Here is a 9,333-nt window from a genome sequence, read left to right as displayed (position 1 = left end):
CCCAGACACTGAAAAACATTCATGTTCATCACACAAGTTGTGGGAATCGAACCCACGGCCTTGGACTCAGAAAACAGGGTCGCTGCCCACTGCGCCAATGGGCTACCAGGCCAGGATTAATTCAGTGGTATGATTTTACGCCCACCGTGCCACCAATAGTATGACTCGGTGGTACGATGGGTCTGTAAAGTTACCCACTGCAGTTTGGACTGTACGATTGCTAAACTGCGGCAATATATACCAGGAGTAAAGAACCGTCGGAGAGTAGTAAATAAAACAATCCAATAAGAAGCGCCAGTGCCAATAAAACACCGGAGCAGATTCGAGGATCGCTCGCAAAGCCAGTTACATTCGTGTTATGAACAAAGTTGAAGATCGACGAGACCAATATATAACTTCTGTGATTGATTTGGAGCGATATAAAAACTATAGATATAATATATGACATACAAACTTATTGTTTGTGCTAACCTGTTCGTTTATTTAATCTCACACTGTGTAAGGGGGTATAGTACCGGCTTAGAATGAGAAGGGTTTAGGCCGTAGTCCACTGGCCAAATGTTGATTGGTAGACATCACAAGCCTTTGAGAACATTAAAAAAAAAAAAAACCCGGCTAAGTTTGTTGTGGGCTCTTCTTAGACCAGGGCGCGTTTGGAACCCTATAGCTTTAGGTTTAAGTTGGCGAACGAAGTAATCACCATCCCCTTACAATTATGTAAACATATATGTATGAACGCTTCATAAGTGTCTGTGATAGGCTTACATGAATAAAGAAGTTTTGAATTTGAATTTATGGCGAACTCCCAGGCATGCAAGGTTCCTCACTATATTTTCCTTCAATAAATAAAAAATTACGAAATAAATAAAAGAAAGAATAATTACAAAAGTTCGACCCTGCCAGGATTCGAACCTGGAATCTTCTGATCCGTAGTCAGACGCGTTATCCGTTGCGCCACAGGGCCTTATGTCATAGATCTTAAATACGCACAATAGAATAAGAGATTGTTTTTGTGTACTTAAATTAATACCGCTGCATAAATTTAATTAAAATGTTTAAAAACAATAACTAACTTAGCTATTAGGAAAAATATTTATACAAAAAATGTGCCTTCGAAATGAATACTTATGGGCATTGTACCCTAAACGCATTATTGCCTCTTTATAAGGCTAGATTAGCAGTTGGGCTAAATCACGCCATCTTTTAGGTGAGATGCGTGGATACATTTTTGGGACATGACATTTACTATTTCGTGTCTAACAGAGTTTTTGACATGCAGAAGCATTTGAACAGATTTGACAAATTCTGCTGCTTCGAGATGCTGCCAAATTACCAACGCAGATCGAATCCTTACCGGATGCCATTAAATATTTTAATTATAAATAAATAAGTATTATTACAACTGCTTATTGGTTAGCATTTGCGCTTCTAAGCGATAAGGCAGCCTTTGTATTTGTGTTTCTCTATTCGCCCTTTATTTCTTAACTATGTAGTGGTATACAAATAAAGAGTTTAAATAAAATAAATAAATTTTCGCCCTGGAGATCGCCAACGAGGTGCTGTGATCGATTCCCAGCTCAATAAGTAACTATTATTCAATCGAAAGAAGCAAATTTAGTTTTCCATAGAAACGAATTAAAAAAATCTTTAAGTGTTTACTTATGACAGCCCTATTGAAGATAAAAGACCGACACGCGCATAGTATCTGCGCTACGCGACGCGTTTCTAATGAAGTGACAGGAGTCACATGATTTTAATTTTGCGCGTGATGTTAGGGCTGTATCTGATTTCTTTCAGTAAAATCTATGGCAGTGGTTTACTCAAAAACTCTCGGTTATCAGTTTCAGAGATAGTTCATAATGTTAAGGCTTGTGAAGTATTATTTCGGTATACATACACGTTGTATATACGTTACTTTTCTGGCATAAAAAGTTTACAGTGGGGTCTTCTTTCAAGAAATTCTGAGTACCAGCTCGAAGTTAGAGTTATCTCGACGGCTGCTGCGATAAAAGCCCGCCAACTAGCATAAGAGCAGCATGGTGGATCTCAGTACTAATACGTAATAATTTTATGTGTTTTGACGGCCAATCAGAATACAGTTGTCACTACCCTCCTGCAAAATGGGGGGGAAAGGTTTTGAGTCCAGCAGTGGAGTGCTTAAGGCTATTGTAGATAATTAATGTTATCATTATTATTATTACTCTTTATTTGTACACTACATGAAGAATACAAGAAACATAGAAGAAGTAGAATACAAAAGGATCGCTTAGTAGCGATCTCTGCCAGGCAAACTTAGGATTAAGAAAAAAAGAGGAGAACTAACTGCAGGTGGTACAAAATATAAATAAATACATACGAATAACTAAATCGACGGCCGATTGGCGCAGTGGGCAGCGACCCTGCTTTCTGAGTCAAAGGCTGTGGGTTCGATTCCCACAACTGGAAAATATTTGTGTGATGAACATGCATGTTTTACGGTGTCTGGGTGTTTATATGCATATTATAAGTATGTATGTATATTATTCATAAAAATATTCAACAGTCATCTTATTACCAATAACCCAAGCTACGCTTACTTTGGGGCTAGATGGCGATGTGTGTATTGTCGTAGTAATTTTATTTATTATTTATTTATTTTAAATACTAATACATAAAGTAATATACACAAATGCATCTAACATAAAATAAATACAAAAAAAACTAATAATAAACTATATACCATATAATAAATACTTAGATAAAAGTAAATAAATCCTATTAAACATCAGCTTCAGTTGGATACAAATAATAACACATCACATTCATGATGATACGGGGGAGATAAAGGAGTGCACTTTCATCTAGACATTCCAAATGCCAACCTCACCGGCTCGTGGTACCACCTGGTAATTGACGAACGAGGTTCTAGCGACTGTGGTTCTAGCGATGTGGTTGATATTCAATCAAAACGCGCGAAACGTTTTTTATCCACGTTTCTGATACGTACCGCTAGGATGTGGAACGCCCTCCCGGCAACTGTCTTTCCTGCCACGTATAACTTGAGTACCTTCAAGAGTGAATAGGCTTTTTCTAGGCAAGCGTGCTCCAATCTAGACCTCATCATTGCTTTCGCGCTTGTCATCAAGCGCTGGCCTATCGTTAATTTAAAAAAAATGTTCTCAAGGAGTATAGGAAAGCCCTGTAGGGTTTTAAGAGTTTCGTGCCCTATCTTAATCCCACCCTAATTAGTCTACCTGGATTACACTTGACAGATATCTAGATAAGATACACTCTTAAGATTGTACTTTACTAATGAGGGTGATGTAACCCAGAGGCTTCAGTGCTAACCAATCGATTCCTTTTTTTGTTTAAAGCCGAACAATTCTCAAATATTTCGCAATTTACTTACAAGTGGTGTAATTCTACTAATTACGCAAAAAAGACTGAATTGATTTCGATGAAATTTAGCATGCGTGTAGTAGCCTTTGAAAAGAACATAGGCTACCTTCTATCCCGATTCCTTTAGTAGTTCCCGAGGGAAAATTGAAAATTGTTTACAAGCTAAGTAGTGGGCATAATGATTTATTTTTGACATCAAATGAAGCGGCCTACCAAGTTGAATATTTTTTGTAAAGGCGGTATTTCGATCTCTAATAGTTTGGTTGGGATCTTGTGTTTTCTAATCAGAGTCACCAGGTACTCCTGATCTTCGATTTTCCTAGTTTTTATAGTTTTACTTTTATGTGGCCATTAAACCCTGACTCTGTACCAAATTTTAGCTCTCTGAGTTAATGGGAAGTACTAGTTCTACTCTGATGATCATGAGTGAGTGAATGAGTGAGTTTCATAAATGCTGCTTATAGCATACTGGGTGGCGAAAATTTCTGCGCTCTGGTCTTATCCAGAGGTTCTGAAATAGGGACCTGAAAATGCGGCGAAATAGTTCCAGTAAAGTATGGTACGGCAGTGTTCGCTTCGCGCTCGACTTGGCGGGGGCACTGCCGTTCCCCATGATATGAAAAATATTTATCATAATACATTCAAGCTAACAACAGTTAAACAAAATTGTTACAGCAAATGGTTTTTTTAGGTTTAAAATCCTTTCATTTACAGACTTATTCATTATTCGATAAAAATACGTTATATTTAAATCCAGACATCTAGAATTCGATCTCAATGCACTTAACTCTGAGATATTTCCATAGTAGGTATAACCCTAATCTGAGATCTAGACTGGTTATATGAGAGTACAATAGTCTAAGTCAAAATACTTTAGAGGAGCTCAGACGAATAACAGAGCACAAGTCATTCTATTGCGATTCGATTGACATCTTCATTTGAAGTTCGGTGTCCGATTGAATATGTTTTGCGAGATCCGATTTTCCATATACCGGGGACTTGAATTGGAAATAAAATGAACTATTAAAACTCTTGCATTTCTTCAAAATTCATCTATTTCAAGTAGACATAGTTTATAAGCACTTTTGAAACGTCAAGTCTGTCTGTTTGTAGTGACTCTACCACCGGTTCGAAAGGCAGATTCCACCGAGAAGAGCCGACAAGAAACTCAGCAGATTGCTCTTTTTCAACATCATTTTACAGTTTCGAATATACAATATATTTATGAACTATTGCGGTGATTGTGTTGTATAAGCGGTGATAGCCCAGTGGGTAGAAGCCCGACTTCACTTTCGGGGAGCCGAGTTCGAATTCTAGCACGCAACTCTAACTTTTCTAAGTTATGTGCGTTTTAAGTAATTAAAATATCACTTGCTTCAACTGTGGAGGAAAACAACGTGACCTGCAAGCCTGAGAGTTCTTCATAATGTACTCAAAGCTGAGTGGAGTCCACTAATCCGCACTGGGCCAGTGTGGTGGACTACGGCCTTAACCCCTTCTCATTGTGGGAGGAGACCCGTGCCCTGTAGTGGGCGGGTAATAGCTTGATATGACAACTAGCTATTGCACGCGAATAAATTCGCATTTATTTGATGGGTTTTCTTTTAATTCCCCGGGACAAAAAGTCTCCTAAGTATATCTGTCTCCAGGATCTAAGTTACCTCAAAATGTGTATCAATTTAAACGGCTTGACTAGTAGAATATTGAAATTCGGAGGTTTTTTAAGAACGGGCGTTACTTTGCGGAAATCCATGATATATTATGAAAATTAAGAATATAGCAAACTAACCACAATAAAAAATATTTTTCGCGGAGTATAGCAAAATTAAGCTTAATTTTCATAATATAATATCTAGATTTGGCCTTATTTTACTAATAAGATACACCCTTAACCAAAATAGTTTGTAACGCTGTTGGATTAATAATAAGGGGGTTCTAAACTGCATAAACATTGGAAGAAAAATAAAACTGTTCGCGTAAATAATGAACGCCCCCTTTGTGTAGAGAAAAGTAACGCAACATTCCACCTCCTTCAAGCTCTTATTACAAGAGCAATCTCCTCAGGCGACGTGGATAATTGGCTGCTACTGGCTGGTTATAAACGCGATACACTTTCGACACAGAGCCAAATAACAGCCTTTTAGTACTTTAAGCTCGCAATTACGATGCAATTAAAACGTCCGAAGCATCGGCCTTTGAAGATCTCCAGAGTATAAACAAATTTGTCTTCATAGCAGAACCTAATTTATATTCCCTTTAATCGAATCAACAAAAATAGGCATTCCTTTGCCGATTTCCATAGATAAAGTTTATATAAAACGTAAGCTTATAGAAAAGTCCTATTTTAATATTAATGATTACTTAAAAAAAAACCTGTGAAATTTATTCACAAACGGCAGAAATGTAACTTCTGAAAAGTAGCCTACGAGAGATTGAGGTGGATGTAGAGTATCAGAACTATTAGGATAAATGTAAGGTTTATTATTTAGTTTCCATGGTAACTGGAAAAGGTAAAAAATGTATAATGTTTTCTTTCTCACTCTGTCCTATACATTTACGTGTTTGTTTCTTTATCTGGATATTATTCGGTTTCCTTAGTAACTTAAATAGAAAACAAAATGTCTTATATGTTCTGTCTCATTCTCTCGCCGGCCGAATCCTATACATTAATGTGTTTGTGTCTCTATGGACTTATTTTTTCGTTTCATCGAGTTTGAAATCACAACGATTCTAAAAGTTCAAAAAGTTTGGGTGTAAATTGCTCTAACTTCATAGCTTAATATTAATTGACTGTGAGATGGTGATAACAAGAAAAGAATACCTGGCTTAGTTTGTTGTAGGCTCTAGACCAAGGCGCGTGGTATCCTTGAAAGCTTTAGGTTTAAGTTGTCAGAAGATGTTATCACCTTTACACAATTATCTTTATAGTAATAGTTTTAAGTTATAGTTTTAAGTTTAAAAATATAGTTATTGCCATTATCTCACTACCGTGTAATTCTCATGTTATGTACGCATCAAAAGTACCACCTATGGGCCTACTTGAATAAAGATATTTTTGACTTTTGACTTTCCATATGTCGAATGTTAAAAAGCTATACTATCACTATCTCGTATCGAAATTGCTAACTCACAACAAGATCAATACTAAACATAAACGTGTACCGACCTGCCGATAGTGCTCGTTCTAAGTTACCTCGAGTTGAACACCGATGATAGGTGCTCAAGTGAACTCGACGTTGTTATTTGTATGTCTACTGCGACACACTCACTTGAAGCATTCCGGTAAAAGTTGCGGCGGATTGTCATTGTTTTGTGGTGCAGACGGGCGTTTTTACTATTACAGCGTTTTCATATGAACTGACATGTTCTGATACAAATCTTACTGCAAGTTGCCTCAAGTTGATTAACGATGATAGGTGCTCAAGTGAACTCGACGTTGCTATTTGTAATTTGTATGTCTACTGCGACACACTCACTTAAAGCATTGCGGTAAAAGATGCGGCGGATTGTCATTGTTTTGTGGTGCGGGCGTTTTTACTATTACAGCGTTTTCATATGAACTGACATGTTCTGATACAAATCATGCTACAAGTTAGGTACCTCAAGTTCATCATTTATCTTAGCACCCATAGAATAAGCTAAGCTAGCTTTGGGGCTAAATGCTGTTGTGGGTACTGTCGTAGTTTATAAATATCCGCTTGTCAACTCTAAATACATGCCCCTAAGACGGTTCAATTTCGAGAAATAGACGAATCCAACTCGGATGGCCAGCGTTCGGTAAACTACGTGACATCTTTTCATCTAAATTATCTCAGTGCCCGAAGACAGTCTTGAAACAGTGCGTGTTGCCGTATCAAGAAGTATCTCTACGTTATCAAATCAGAAATGAGGAGATCCGTAGAAGAACTAGAGTTACTGACATAGCTCAGCTAGTCGCGAATCAGAAGTGACAATGGGCGGCGCACATAGCTCGGAGAACCGATGGACGTTTGGGTCTTAAGATGCTGTAATAGCGACTCCGCGCTGGTAAAAGCAGCGTAGGTCGGCCCCCAACTAGGTAGACAGACGACATCAGGCGAGTCGCTGCGAGCAAGTGATGGCAACTGGACCCAGGACCGTGTATTATGGAACTCCCTACAAAAGACCTATGTCCAGCAGTGGACGTCAATTAGTTTAATTGGTGATGATGAACCTATAAGACAAAATATTTAATTATTATATCTCGTAGTGAACTGTCTGCGGAAAGAAAGCATTTAAAAACGCTAGTCTATTGCACCGGTTAGGAAAACAAACTCTAGAATAAACAAGTCGACGATGGCGGCAGCGCCTAGAGAGCGTCCGAGGCAGGAATACTGAGCATTAACAAATACACTACAAATGTCACTGCATTACCCATTGAGTACGTACTAGAGTAGACCGAAGCAGTATATGGACCTATGCGCTGACTGATGTCTCGGGGGTTACCGAATAACAAAGATTATCGTAGCTTCCATTTTCCCCACAACCTATAATATGAGTACGTTCAAATCAATTGCGAATAGGCATCATTTAGGCAGGTGCGCTCTACCTTAGGCTTCCACATCACTTACCATCGGACGTCATTGCAGTCAAACGCTCGTCTATATACGAAAAATCTAGTTTAATTCTTATAATGGGAGTAGGTCATCTTCACACTGCTGGACAGAGGTAACCATTTTCAAACACAGAAATTCAGAGCCTTCTCCATGAGAGCTGAGACCCGAGGAACGAATAAATAAACAACTTCCTAACTCCAAACTAAGAGGAAGTTGTTCTGGATGATAGACCCAATTCAACACAATTTTTATCTAGACCAAACATACCATTACACCAACGAGGCAGGCGGAGTAGACACAAAAGCATTATTCAATTATCTAGTCTTCCGCTTAAACTGACTGACTGACTATAAAGTACAGAAAAGCATATTTTTCAAACCCCCGTGTGGCCAAAGATATTAACGTTGAAACAAACTCTTCTAATAGATAATAGTGCCAATTGCACACGAATCTATAAACTAGATTTACAGGTCTAAAAGTACGGCTATCCTTTTGACATTGCTCCCTTTAGAAAAAAAAAGCTCTCCTCTAGACCTGCTTTTTCATCTTAGAGTTTTTGTTTTTAACATTTCTGTCACCAACAAAAATATAAAATAACTAGGTTTACATACTGGTCATTTTAAATCCAGTCGATAAAGTGTAGTGCATAACATGCTTTGCGATGTCTTCTCTAGTACTTAGTACCTTATTCTTCAAGGCCGCAGAATTTACTGACAATACTTAAAATAGGTAAATACTAGCTTCCTTCCGTAAGCTTTTGTGACCAGCTTTTAAACAACGAGGTTCTAAATTCGATGCTTTTTTACGCCGTTTTCTCCTCCCGTTTCTTGGACGCTTTGAGTGTTGATTTTTTTTCATTCGGTAAAAGAAATAAATAGAATAATGAAAAATATCACCGGAATCGACAAAAATATAGAAAAAACATCAGATCTCTGTGGCTAAAAATATAAACTGGGAAGCAGTTGTACGATTGTTAAAAAAACTAAAAATTGAACTATGTATTTATTCTGTAATATTAGTTCCAGAATATAATATTAGCTCCGTATGTTTGCAGTGGGTAAGAGTTCGACTTCACTTTCGGAAGGCCGAGCTCGAATCCCAGCACGCTTTTCTAACTTTTCTAAGTTATGTGCGTTTTAAGCAATTAAAATATAACTTTCTTCAACTGTGAAAGAAAACTTCGTGAGGAAACCTGCATGCCTGAGAGTTCTCCATAATGTTTTCAAAGGTCTGTGAAGTCCACCAATCTGCACCGGGCCAGCGTGGTGTAATACAGCCTTAACCCCTTCTCACTGTGGGAGGAGAACCGTGCCCTGTAGTGGGCCGGAAATGATAAAAACTTAATAGAAACAGACTGTTAAATAAATATCTAAATATTTAA

The 9,333-nt window shown here is 37.9% G+C and overlaps 1 non-coding gene across 1 annotated transcript; it reads right to left on the bottom strand.

Moving 5' to 3' along the window:
- Positions 1-891: 891 nt before the first annotated feature.
- Positions 892-964, bottom strand: Trnar-acg. The gene has a single exon. It is a non-coding gene; the product is annotated as a tRNA-Arg (tRNA).
- Between the last annotated feature and the right edge of the window lie 8,369 nt (positions 965-9,333).

The sequence above is a fragment of the Pararge aegeria genome, chromosome 5 (assembly GCF_905163445.1).
Source record: "Pararge aegeria chromosome 5, ilParAegt1.1, whole genome shotgun sequence".
Taxonomy (NCBI): Eukaryota; Metazoa; Arthropoda; class Insecta; order Lepidoptera; family Nymphalidae; genus Pararge; species Pararge aegeria.
This window is presented reverse-complemented; position numbering and strand designations above follow the sequence as displayed.